This window comes from Macrobrachium rosenbergii, chromosome 36 (genome assembly GCF_040412425.1).
Source record: "Macrobrachium rosenbergii isolate ZJJX-2024 chromosome 36, ASM4041242v1, whole genome shotgun sequence".
Taxonomy (NCBI): Eukaryota; Metazoa; Arthropoda; class Malacostraca; order Decapoda; family Palaemonidae; genus Macrobrachium; species Macrobrachium rosenbergii.
Genome location: NC_089776.1, coordinates 23,258,850 through 23,272,149, shown reverse-complemented (window position 1 = coordinate 23,272,149; position 13,300 = coordinate 23,258,850). Strand labels below are relative to the sequence as shown.

Genomic DNA, 13,300 nt, shown 5'->3' with positions numbered 1-13,300 from the left:
GAACGTTCCAAGACTCGAGAAATGGCTATTGCAGCCTTTTTCATCCTCAAAGTTCAACACCTCAGTGGAACCTCTACCTTTGATGACAGGTAAGTCTCACCACATCCATATTAACCCCGGAGCATTACTGTATGCCTTCCATAGTCCTGCATCAATCCTTAAATATTGGGAGAATGAGGTCAAAACCCAACCCAATGAAGATGTAAAAAGAGTGGTCCTTGACCCCGTTCCCCCTGGAGAAGCAACAGGATGGTGTGCTCGTATGGTGGTAGTTGCCCAAGAAGTCCAGCCAGCCTTGAGGCACTGTCGATTACCAGTGACCTAATGCATGCTGCATGAGAGAGAAGTACCATACACCTGCATCCTTTGATATGGTATCGAAAGTCTTGTCGAAGTCTTTCAAGACTGTCACTGACGCTTAGTGGGGATTTCATCAAGTAGAACTGGCCAAGGAAAGTCTCAAGCTCTCTACTTTTATCACGCCTTGGGGTTGGTACCAGTATCACATGATACCCATGGGCCACTGTTCCACCTCGGATGCCTACACGTCAATTCGATGATGCCATTCAAGAGATACCTTGAAAGTACAAGTATGTCAACGACACCCTTCTCTATGATGCAAGTGTAGAAGTGGCATTTTGGGACACCTACAACTTCTGGAGACGTTTGCAAGAAAAGGTATCACACTCAAGCCTGAAAAATTTCAGTTTTGTAGAAGACGAGTAGATTTCGTGGGTTTTAATTTAGGATGGGACTGCTATAAACTGGCAGAAGATAGCTTAGCAGCCATCAAGAACTTCTCCATGCCAACAAATCCAACTATCATTGACATCAGGTCATGGCATAGTTTCATGAACCAGTTAGCACCACTTATCACCACTGCACCCATCATGGCCCGTTCAAAGAACTCCTGAAGAAACCTGCAGGGAAACACATCTATTGGAAAGACCAGCTACAGACAAGATTTAGACAAGCACAGGATGCCATTTGCCAGCTGTCCATAGAAGGCCTTGCATACTATGATAAAGCCCATCCAATGGTAGCAATAACTGACTGGAGTAGGAAGGGATAAGTTTCATCGTCCCCCAACGATATTTCTTGTGTACCTCTGCCAAGTACCCCTTCTGCTGCAAAGGGGATGGAGGATTTACTTTATGTGGTAGCCATTATCTTACACCCGCCATTCCCTTGGAGAGGCAACAGAATGGTGTGCTCGTATGGTGGTAGTTGCCAAGAAGTCCAGCCAGCCTTGAGACACTGTCGATTACCAGCACCTTAATGCATGCTGCATGAAAGAGACATACCATACACCTGCACCCTTCAACATGGTATCACAAGTCTTGTCGAAGACTTTCAAGACTGCCACCGATGCTTATTGGGGATTTCATCAAGTAGAACTGGCCGAGGAAGGTCTCAAGCTCACTACCTTTATCACGCCTTGGGGCTGAAACCAGTATTGCAGGGCACCCATGGGCCGCTGCAGTGCCTCAGATGCCCACGCGTCAATTCGATGGTGCCATTCAAGAGGCATCTTGGAATTGCAAGTGTGTCAACGACACTCTTCTCAATGATTCAAGTGTAGAGGTGGCACTTTGGCACACCTACGACTTCCTGGAGACGTGGGCAAGAAAAGGTATCACAATCAAGCCTGAAAAATTTGAATGTTACAGAAGAGGAATAGATTTCATGGGCTTTCATTAGGGATGAGAATACTATAAAGCTGCAGAAGCTAGCTTAGCAGCTATCAAGAACTTCTCCATGCCAGGAAAGCCAACAACCATTGACACCAGGTCATGTCAGTTTCGTGAGCCAGTTAGCACAATTTCTCACCACTGCCCCCATCATAGCCCCTGTTCAAAGAACTCTTGAAGAAACCTGCAGGAAAACATGCCTATTGGGAAGACCAACTACAGGCAAGATTTAAACAAGGACAGGATGTCATTTACCAGCTGTCCATAGAAGGCCTTGCATACTTAGATAAAGTTTGTCCTATGGTAGCAATTACAGACTGGAGTAAGGAAGGGATAGGTTTCATTGTCCTCCAGCAATATTGCTTGTGTGCCTCAGCCAAGTATCCCTTCTGCTGCAAAGGGGGATGGAGGATTGCTTTATGTAGTAGCCATTATCTTACACCTGCCAAGACGGGATTTGCAGCCATGGAAAGGGAGACTCTAGTGATAGTTTGGTGCATTAAGAAGGCTACAATCTTCTTATTAGGGTGCTCAAACCTCACTATCAGCACGCACCACCGCCAACTTGTCAAGTTTCTGGGTAATAAGGCCCTGGGAGACGTAGCTAACCCTAGGTTATTTAGGCTTAAGGAAAAAGCCCTGCAGCTCAAATTCAGTGCCAATGCCAGAAAAAAAAAACTGTGCCGCTGACTTCCAGTCATGGTTCCCTGCCCTTAGGACAACACCTGATGCAGACGACACCTTGCTGGTCAAAGGCCTAATGATTACAGTAGTTTCTGCTGCCACTGAAGCCCTAGACCATGACGGACACATCATGGATGACAAGATTAACACAATAAATTTTGAAACAATTGAAAATATATACTGTAACAGAAAATTTAATATGGAAGAGTTGGAAATGCTCTATTGAACAGCAATAAATCTGCTCCTGGAGGTGACAATATTTGTTTTGAGGTGATCAGGCATCTTAGCACCTTTGGCAAAGTCATACCTCTTACAGTTTTAATATAATTTATGGCTTCGAAATTTATTTCATGATAACTGGCGAAGTGCTATAATAACTCCTATCCCCAAACCTTGAAAGGATCCAAGTATTGTAAATAATTGCAGGCCAGTTTCTTTAACAAGTTGCTTATGCAGATTACTAGATAAAAGGGTAAATACTCGACTGGTGTAGCACATTCGAGAAAATAAAATTTTGACTCCCACTCAATTCGGGTCACAATGTAACATCTACATTGGATTCTCTATCCAACTTAGAAGACCACATACGCAGAGGATTTAAACGAAAACAAATTACCGTAGCTGTTGTTTTTGACATTGAAAAGGCATATGATACTACCTGGAGGTATGCAATATTAAAAACGTTACATAAAAACAGCATCCGTGGACATTTACCTAAGTTTATCCAAAACTTTTGACAAACTTTCTGACAGATCGCACTTTCCAGGTGAGAATTGATGATGTATTGTCAAGTACGACAAAACGTTTCCACTTGAAAATGATGTTCCACAAGGAAGCATCCTTAGTGGCACACTGTTTACTTTAGCAATAAATGATGATATCAGTAATAATCTACCTACTGGAATTAAAAGTATTGTTCAACATCTTGAATAAAACATGCAGAATAAATACTTAATAAAAGCATAATAAAAATAGATAAATGAGCCTCATATGTAGGCTTTAAATTTTCCATAGATAAAACTCAAGCAATCATGTTTTATAAGAATAAAAAGTGGATAAAAGGTGAAGAAATAGATTTAAAAATCACAAATCATTGGATACCAATTGGCCAAACAGCAAAATTTTTAGGAATAGTATTTGATATTCACTTGAACTGGAAAGCCCACATAACATACATGAAATCAAAATGTAAAAGAGCATTAAATCTAATTTAAAATCTACCGAACACTACTTTGGGGGCCGATGAACATACCCTTAGTGTTCTGTATAAGCAACAGTGATGTCTATCATTAATTATGGAAGCGAAATATATGGCTCAGCATCAGACACAATGCTGAAAACGTTAGTCCAGTTCACAAAGAAGGCCTTAGAATATGTACAGGAGCCTTTGGATAATCACCAAAGTCATCTTTACAAGTTGAATGTGGTGAACTACCTCTGTCCCTCTATAGAGAGCTAGTAACAATGAAAAGTGCTCTAAGAATTCACACAACTGATTCTCCAACAAAAAAAATTTTCTGAATTAAAAGATGTATTTATAAACAATCATCCACCTCCTTTCCCTGTTAGAGCTAGAAGACTGCTTGAGTCACTGAATATAAATACACAGTTACCTTCAATAGTAAAACTGCCTCCTCCTTGGACAATGAATAAAATGAGAATTTGCACACACTTACAATATTTTTCAAAAAGTTACTCATATACCCCACAACACCATAGACAACCTACAATAGAGCATAACATACGGTAAGCCGAAAATGGCCACATTATACAATATACGTACATGGCCCTAAATCACAATATAGAGTGGGATATGCTGCAGTATCCAAAGACAAAAAGTATCAATTCTCTCTACCTGATAATGCTTCAATATTCACAGCAGAGTTTTGTGCAATTGCATCAGCCATAAAAATTAAAGAAACATCACTCAATAATTTTGTGATTTTTGGTGACTCGAGAAGCGCTATAGAAGCTTTTCAAAACTTCAAACTCAAAAAATACTATTGGACGACAAATTAAGTTATTACTCCGTAAGTTATATAATAATGGGAAAAATGTAAAAATGTGTTGGACCCCTGCCCATGTGAGGACGAAATGAAATGAAGAGGCTGATAAAGCAGCCAAAGAAGCAACCCTTACGACAAGATCAAATGTTAATATCCCTGTTAAAGAATATGTAACATATAAAAATAGGTATAAATAAATGGCAATATATACGGAATGAAGAACCTGAAAATTATAAATTAAAACAAATAAAACCTGGTATTATAAAATGGAGTACATCATGTCACACACACACACACACACACACACACACACACACACACACACACACACAAGTAATTCTGACACTTCTCCGAACAGGTTATACTTGGCGAGAACACGGACACTTGATGAGCAGCCCACATAACCCAGCTCCCGAATGCTCAGAGTGCAAAGTGATAATCTCGGTTAAACATGTATTGTGTGAATGCCCAAAATATAACCAACAACGATTATCAACTTTTGGAAATAAATCAGTGAGAGAAATTTTGTCAGAATCTTCTACATTTTCAGTCATTTCAATTTTAATATTCACGAAGAAATGTAAAATATAAAAAGTAAATAATGAAAATACGAAAACTCTTTCAAAAACAACAAAATTTAAAAATTTTACTTAACGCATTCTATTTTAATATTTTTTTACCGTGGGTATGTATGGAAATATGAGTAAATATATTTATTGTGTGCGTGTGTTACAGTGTAGAAGCATATGCCTTTGTGCAGTTTTCAGTTCCATTTTCATTCACTCGTCACCACACCGAATGACCTATTTGGTTCCAGTGCTTTGGCCTCTGGCCTAGACCCGGTATTTCATTCAAATAATAATAATAATAATAATAATAATACTGGTTTTTAGACCATGCCAGAGGTTGCTTTTGAATTTTTTTTTTTTTTTTTTTTTTTTTTTTTTTGAGGGTACAAAGGCATTAACTTAAGGGTTTTTACGCCACGCCAAAGGTTGCCTTTGATTAAAAATTTTTTCCGGGCGTTACAAAGGCATTAATTAATATTGTAACATTCCGGCATCTCGCCCAGTAGAGGTTAGAAAGTGCAGTTACATTTATTTGGAAAATAAGAAAAAAGAGAACAGGAAAAGATTGACAGTTACCTGTCAGCAAGTTGCTCTGGTATGCTGATGCTGATTTTTATCCCGATGTTTGCCCCTATCATTCTGTTTGCGTTACATTGGCCATATCTAGCAGTGAAGAAGAAGCTTGCTTTATGCCTTCAGGAGAACAAAATATTTACTACGTTCCAACACTGGTGGGGAAAGACTTTACGGTCTCCCGCTAATGATTGTCCACCATGCCCTGAAAAAAAAAAAATGAAGTGGGAAGAAACAGTGGAACTTTTCGAGAAACGCCCTGAAACGAAAATGTTTAATAGCATTGTAACTTGACTAAATTTCGAGTAGTAGATATATTTGTAAGAGAATTACCCTTTTAAATTCAGTAATTACTAGGAAGCAATCCTTGATCTGCTTATGACTTACTGACAAAGTATTTAGAAGGATTTAAGAAATACATAATCCTAAGTACTTCAAAACATAAAAGGTTTTGAATATTTATAACAAATAGCTTATAGCCTGGTTTGCTGAAGGCGATACGGTAATGTCTGTTCAAATTTAGCTTCGGAAAAATGGTTTACTGGTTATTCAGACTTAGCCAGAAAAAGCCTCTGAATGTATCAGAAAGGATCTCGAACGGTTTGACTTCTGGGTGATTTAGATGACGACTATACTCCACCCTTATCTATCATGGACCAAAAACCTCTTCTAAACCCTCGTAACCACCCGTGACAAGTTTTCATCGCCCGAAAACCATGCTTGACATTTAGCAAAATCTACGTTTTACGAAATAAGTATTTTATTCCGCTCTGTGTTTAAGTATATTTTATTTACACGCACACAATTTGGTATAAACAGAGCAATGTATTTCCAGGAATTGGTTTATCAGTACCTTTAAAACAGTTCTTATATATGTTGTGTTTCACAAGGTTCCAGTTTACCGCATTGTACAAAAAATCTATACAACAATTTCCCCCATGAACGCGTTCTTAGATTATATGGTAGCATTTAGGTGATTTATTAATGTCTTTCTATTTTACATCTTAGCACGAAAAGATGCTGCTACATACGTATTAAACCATAGCAAAAACTTCTACATTGGTAAAGATTGGTAAAAGAATGTAAAACCCTATGATTTTGCAACACCTTTTAGGCGAGGGGGGTCAGTCACCTTATTTTTCAATCTGTGTAACATAAAGTTTATAAACCTATCATTATTTCTGTCACAGAAAATCGTAAATGTCATAACAATTTACATTTATATTGCGAACAAACATGATTTTACATTTATGAAGTGTACCATAAAATTATTCTCTGTGAGACCATATCGTTTATAAAAAACGGTCACTTTGCTTTTTCGCTGTAACTACAGCAATTCAGTGAATACACTCGCTCCCGAGATGTTAGATGTCTAATGCCTCTTCCATTCTGTTTATCCCGGATTTTTAAACAAATGTTCCAGATTGCCAACTTGGAGGAATAGACGATGCTAGTCAGTAAAGGAGTTCAAATGTTCCCATATGAATGCACATACAAATTCGCAGGTGCTATCTAGGTTCCGAGGTCAAATCTTGGACAGTCGACTCATTCAAGACTAAACCTGAACGTGAATATGTTAACAAGAGTCATCAATACTGAAAAATACACTTTAGAAATAATGTTAATTCTTATCCGAACCATCTACGGTAAAACTAAAGACTACTACCGCGCCCCTCTGGTTTGGTATTTATTAGTTTATGTGCAATATGGGCGCCGTGTTAAGTACCAGCCTCTTGGGGATGAATGAATAAACATCAACAAAAGACAGTCAATATCTTAAACATAAAAAGACACAAGAATTAAAAATAAACATAAAGAAGAGGCATTAAATATCCCGGTCGGCAACTGGGGAAACCAGGCCCCGGAAATAGTTTTCAGTTTTACCCAGTCTGCTATTCAGAACATATTTCCTTCACAAAGAATTGCAACAAAAAGTACGTTTCTAACGTCACCTGATACGAATAGAAGTTAACAGTTACTTCAGTGATTGAATTTTGCAAGTGCTCCCTTTTTCCTAACTGCACAGTTTCCAAGACAATTTCCTCGGCCACACATCAAACACCCAGTTGGGGGTTTGTGCTGTCTTGCACTTCACGTGGTGCACTGTAGACATTACTAAAGGGGGATTTGCAGCGAACCTAGCTGTACCCACTATTTAGCCTTTCACATTACTTCTATTCACGCTTCCTCTCTTCACTTTTGTTGTCTAACACATCTCACTTCTGTGCCTTAATGCAGCTGCGGAATTCTCTCCCAGTTTCACCATAAGTTCCTTGTACTTCATTACCTTTATTTTCTGGATTTCCGTATCTTGCTGTCTAACCCCTCCAACTCCCTCTTTTCACTATCTTATGCGCTGAATGGCCGAGTGTCCCAGAACTTGGACTGACAGTCGAAATTCCTAACCACGAGTCAAACATTGCCTTGACCAATTTTTTTATTGCGAACATACATATATTATTATGCTGAAAAACAAAAATTCCATTGTGATGCTTTTTGTTGTACACTTTTTCTTTGGGCCTTGTGTGGACTTCACCACCGGGGCCTGATCTATATTACATAGGTGTTAGGTATATTTAGCTGTCAAGGAGAAATACAGACGAGGAAAAATCTTTCGGTTATGTAAGAAAAATGCGATAATAAATCTATATTTCGACTGGAATTGTTTAAGCTAATGTTTGTCTTTAATGATGATAATGGAAAATAACAAGGCTATTGGATTAAATATATTACAGTTTAATCTCTTGCGACCTGTTATTTAAATTTCAATACGCGTTAGCTGACATATTTAAGCACATCTCTTTTATATGAAATCTAAAATCTCATTATGCATTCAGAGGCCGAATCAGCGGCAAGCCTCTTTATTCCGCAGACTATAATAATACTATGTTATGCGTTATGTGATATGTTTCGTATCATGTCTTTTTAATCTGTATAATGTGAAAGTTTTCGATGCGCCTCCAACAGACTTTTGGGCGGTGGTGTGGGGGACCAAAACGTAAAAGGCGAAGACGGGCAAAGAACATCAACACAATTTTCCTCTGAAACTCCGGGAATACTGTCCATATGCAAAGATATAATGAATTCAACAAGAAATATAATACATATTAATTTGGTATTAGCAAGCATAGCCCACCTCATCACAATCAAAAGATAACCTTTTCACACTGATACAGGTAGTATATATATATATATATATATATATATATATATATATATATATATATATATATATATATATATATATATATATATCAGTGCAAAGGTGGACCATGAAACGTACTAAATTCAGCATAATTCTTTATATAAAACGTTTCGTAATAACTTTACTACATCATCAGGGGACCTGTTAAATAATGAATAAAATTACTCAAAAAATTGCTCTAAAAATCAATAAAATTCATAAAATACAGCACAGTTAGAATATCAGATAAAAAAACAGTAAAAAACATAAACGACGTAAAAGCAAGACCAAAGACCGCTAACATCATAACATCAAGTTTACCGTAGAAAAAGAGGTGAATAATCAGTTGCCTTTCCTAGACGTTCCTGTTACTAGGGAAAATGGTTCTTTTAATACTTCTGTTTTTAAAAAGAAAACTTTTACTGGTTTAGGGTCCAATTACTATAGTTCCTGTTTCTATGATTTTAAACTTAAATCTATTTTTACTTCCTCCCAGTGGAGTTTTTTATTACATCGAATTGGCAGTCCTTCCACCAAGAAATTAGTTTCCTTTCTGAATATTTTATGAATAATTGCTTCCCAACAGACCTTGTGTTTTAAAAAGCTCCGTATGTTCCTTAACAAACAATTCATTAATATCGCCAAACCTTATACAGTACCAAAATTATCTTTTTATGCCAAATTTCCTTTTTTACATGATGATTCATTTCGACAAAGGTTCGCACAAATTGCTCATAAACATTATATGCCATTAATCTAAAATTAATCCAAAAAATCCACTAACGATTTGTTCATTTTTCAGATACAAAGATCGATTAAACTCGCTTTTGACCTCTAACGTGGTATATTAAGTATACTTGTCCCTAAGTGTAACTCTGGGACATATGTCGGATCCACGAGGAGGTTACTGAGGGTCAGAATCGACTCTCATCCGGGATTAAGTTATCGTACTGGCTTTAGGCTCTCCAACCCCGAACATTCAAGCATAAGAAACCACTCAAAAAACTGTAAAACATATTTTGATAGAAGTGATTTCTGTATCATAGGCCAAACAACCAATGCATACGAACTGCCCATTCTGGAATCATTATTTATTAAACAACTGGTTCCCTAGTTAAACACCCAGACCTCCTTCACACAGCTCTACCTGAGTTAACTTTTTATTTATGCATCCTGTCTTCTGCCTTCTTTGTATAAGGTTGTTTAGCGGTCTTTGGTCTTGCTTTTATGTCGTTTTTGTTTTTTTTTTTTTTTTTTTTTTATCTGGCATTCTAACTGTGCTGTATTTTAAGAATTTTGTTGGTTTTAGAGCAATTTTTAGGTAATTTTATTCATTATTTAACAGATTCCCTGATGATGTAATAAAGTTATTACGAAACGCTGGAAACTAAGAATTATGCTGAATTTAGTACGTTTCCATGGTCCACCTTCGCTGATGTGTCCTGCTGGCCGTCGCCTACTTCTGTTTATATATATATATATATATATATATATATATATATATATATATATATATATATATATATATATATATATATATATATATATATATATATATATATATATATATATATATATATATATATATATATATATATATATATATATATATATATATATATATATATATATATATATATATATATATATATATATATATATATATATATATATATATATATATATATATATATATATATATATATATATATATATATATATATATATATATATATATATATATATATATATATAATGTATATATATATATATATATATATATATATATATATATATATACATTATATATATATATATATATATATATATATATATATATATATATATATATAGATAGATAGATAGGTAGATAGATATTTGCCAATATGAGACTCTTTTAAATTTATTTATGTTTTAGTTTCCCATTTTTATTAATTACGGCGTCAATAACCTTGGTGTTGTGACGCCAGTTTTAGCAGCCATAATCAATCAATTTCGCGTTGCGGCATATCTGCTTTGAATAGTCATTAAGATGATGGCTACGTCGCTTACCAGTGCATTTTAGTGTAGCACCTTTTGGAAGAAATAAATGTCCTTCAACTTCACCGGGAACGTTCCTAAGGAAAATAAACTTGTGTGTGCAAGAAGGAAATGAAGAGAATATCAACAGTGCATTTCCGTCTTGCACACATATGCTTAGTTTACTGAGGAAGGTTCCCGGTGGGGGGTAAAGAACATTTATTTTTTCCATAAGGGGCTGTGCTAAAAATAACAACTTTATCTGACCGTAAATGCAATGAAATTATATTCGAGACAGTTCAAGAGTAATCACCACCAGGAAAGTCTAAATGTAGAGGAAAATTCATGGCAAAAGCGTTTCCTTTAACAGGAAAAATAAGAGCTCTCTTGCTTCTCAACCTGTCTCATTGGACAAATATTATAAGAAAAACACTTGGAATGTTAATATTTATTTTCATTAAAATACTATTTAAAAACTGCCTTGAAATCATTGTTGCCAAGACTCGTGTTTTGATTAGGAAAAAAATAAGCAGTCAATTATTAATCTGATTTTCTTCGCGTGCTGATGGCTCTCGAACAGCAACAGACTTTTAAGTTCCCCATGTTGGGGATTTAATGAGGTAATGGAAGCATTAAAGGCAGAAGTATTGTATTTCTGTCAAATGAACGACAGGAAATATGGAGAACTTTATCTGAACTGAAGAAACTGAACTTTACATCAATCGAAGAAATTGAAAGCAGTATTAGGCAAGGGTAGGATAGGGGAACTACAGGAAAGGATTTCCCTCTGGTTTTCCTATTTTTCTTTCTTTTTCTTCTCTCTCTGTTGGTGTAATATAAGGCATTCCCTTTAATCATAGTTTTCGCTGCTACAGCCCTTTGTTGGCCGAGTTGGTTGAGCTTCAGACCGTCATTCGATGGGCCGGAGTTCGATTCCGCCGCCGGCTGATGAAGAGTTAGAGGAATTTATTTCTGGTGATAGAAATTCATTTCTCGCTATAATGTGGTTCGGATTCCACAATAAGCTGTAGGTCCCGTTGCTAAGTAACCAATTGGTTCTTAGGCACGTAAAAATAAGTCTAATCCTTCGGGCCAGCCCTAGGAGAGCTGTTAATCAGCTCAGTGGTCTGGTAAAACTAAGCTATACTTATTTTCTGCAAGTCTTGTTTCTGTAGTCTCTGTGCTTCCTTACAGTTGTCACAAGGTTTTCATTCTTTTTCTATATCCTCCCTGCTGTGGGTTACGAAGTACAGTACATTTCCACATCTTAATGTTTTCCTCTTTGTCCATTTTCATTCTCGGTGTTTTATATACAGTGGCACCTGTTCGTCACACCCACCTGGGCTGGTAGCCTGTTGAAGATCATCAGACGCAAGGCCACCATACGTTTGATTGGCCTGCTTAGCAGACATAGCCTTCCAATTTCTAAAAGATCTGTTGACGGCGTTAGGTGTTTCTTCAATCATCTCTTTCGTTTTCGTGGACGTAGCTTTATCTTCGCAGTTTTATGGCTGTTAGACGATTTTGCTACACAATATACGTGGGAGGTCACTATCTGCTTCAACTGGCTCTTTTTTCATGCAGTCTGGTTGTTTTCTTGGTTCCATCATACCCAATGGTCACCAATCCAGGCAATTATCCTCGATGACTTCGCTGATCATTTGCTGCGGTTGTCACTCCGCTCTTTTTCCTCCTCCTCCTCCTCCTCCACCATATTATTATTTATTATTATTACTCCATTGTAATAATATTGATAACGTAAAACAAAAAAGCGTTTTAACAAAACACTAGTCGTGAAATTGAAGCTTCGGTGAAAAATGACTCAAAGTTACAAAGACAGACAAATAAGTGCTTAAGTAAATGAAGCCTTTAAACAGAATTTTATATCTTACTGACTTTAACTATCCGCTGGAAGCTCAGTCACCGAAAGAAAAGTGTGTACTGGCGGATTTTCCTTCTTACTAAAGAGAAAACTATTTAAAAAAAAATACCAGAACTGCAGAGTGAAGCAGAGATTTCAGCATTGTTATAGTGATAAGGAGGAATATCCAAAAGTGTTGACCCTCGTGCTTGTATTTTCCACAAGCTATCTGTGGCACGGCTCAGCTGGTCTAAACGATGAAAGACGACTTCCATACAAAAGTCCTTAATCATTTAGAAAGGAAAATACATACAGAACTTTTTATGGTTCATCCTTTTGAAGCTTTTATTCTCGGATAGCTTCATCAGATTCATCCGGAGAAAGAGACGAACACCCGTTTGTAATCACATTTGAACTCTGAACTTCAAAACACTGGCTCTAAAAAAAAGAAAAATGAGAGACTGGCTTCAGCATTTTTGCAAGTGCATAAAGTAATTACCCCATACGCTCTTTTGCAGAAAATGAGATTTCATATTATGAACTGCTAACTTGATTGACACTTCAGAGATTTGAATTCTATTTATGCTGAATAATCAGAACTAAATTAAGGAAACTAAGGGAAAGGTACAGATTATCTTATCCTAATAATCAGAACTAAATTAAGGAAACTAAGGGAAAGATGCAGATTATCTTATCCTCTTTAAATATTTCTT

General features: G+C 36.5%; 1 long non-coding RNA gene across 1 annotated transcript in view; it reads right to left on the bottom strand.

Moving 5' to 3' along the window:
- LOC136825014 (uncharacterized) overlaps window positions 1–13,300 on the bottom strand; it is a 653,512-nt gene that overhangs the window by 58,563 nt on the left and 581,649 nt on the right. Inside the window, exon 3 of the long non-coding RNA XR_010849207.1 lies at window positions 5,527–5,728. This is a non-coding gene — a long non-coding RNA (uncharacterized lncRNA). The remainder of the gene's footprint in view (window positions 1–5,526; window positions 5,729–13,300) is intronic.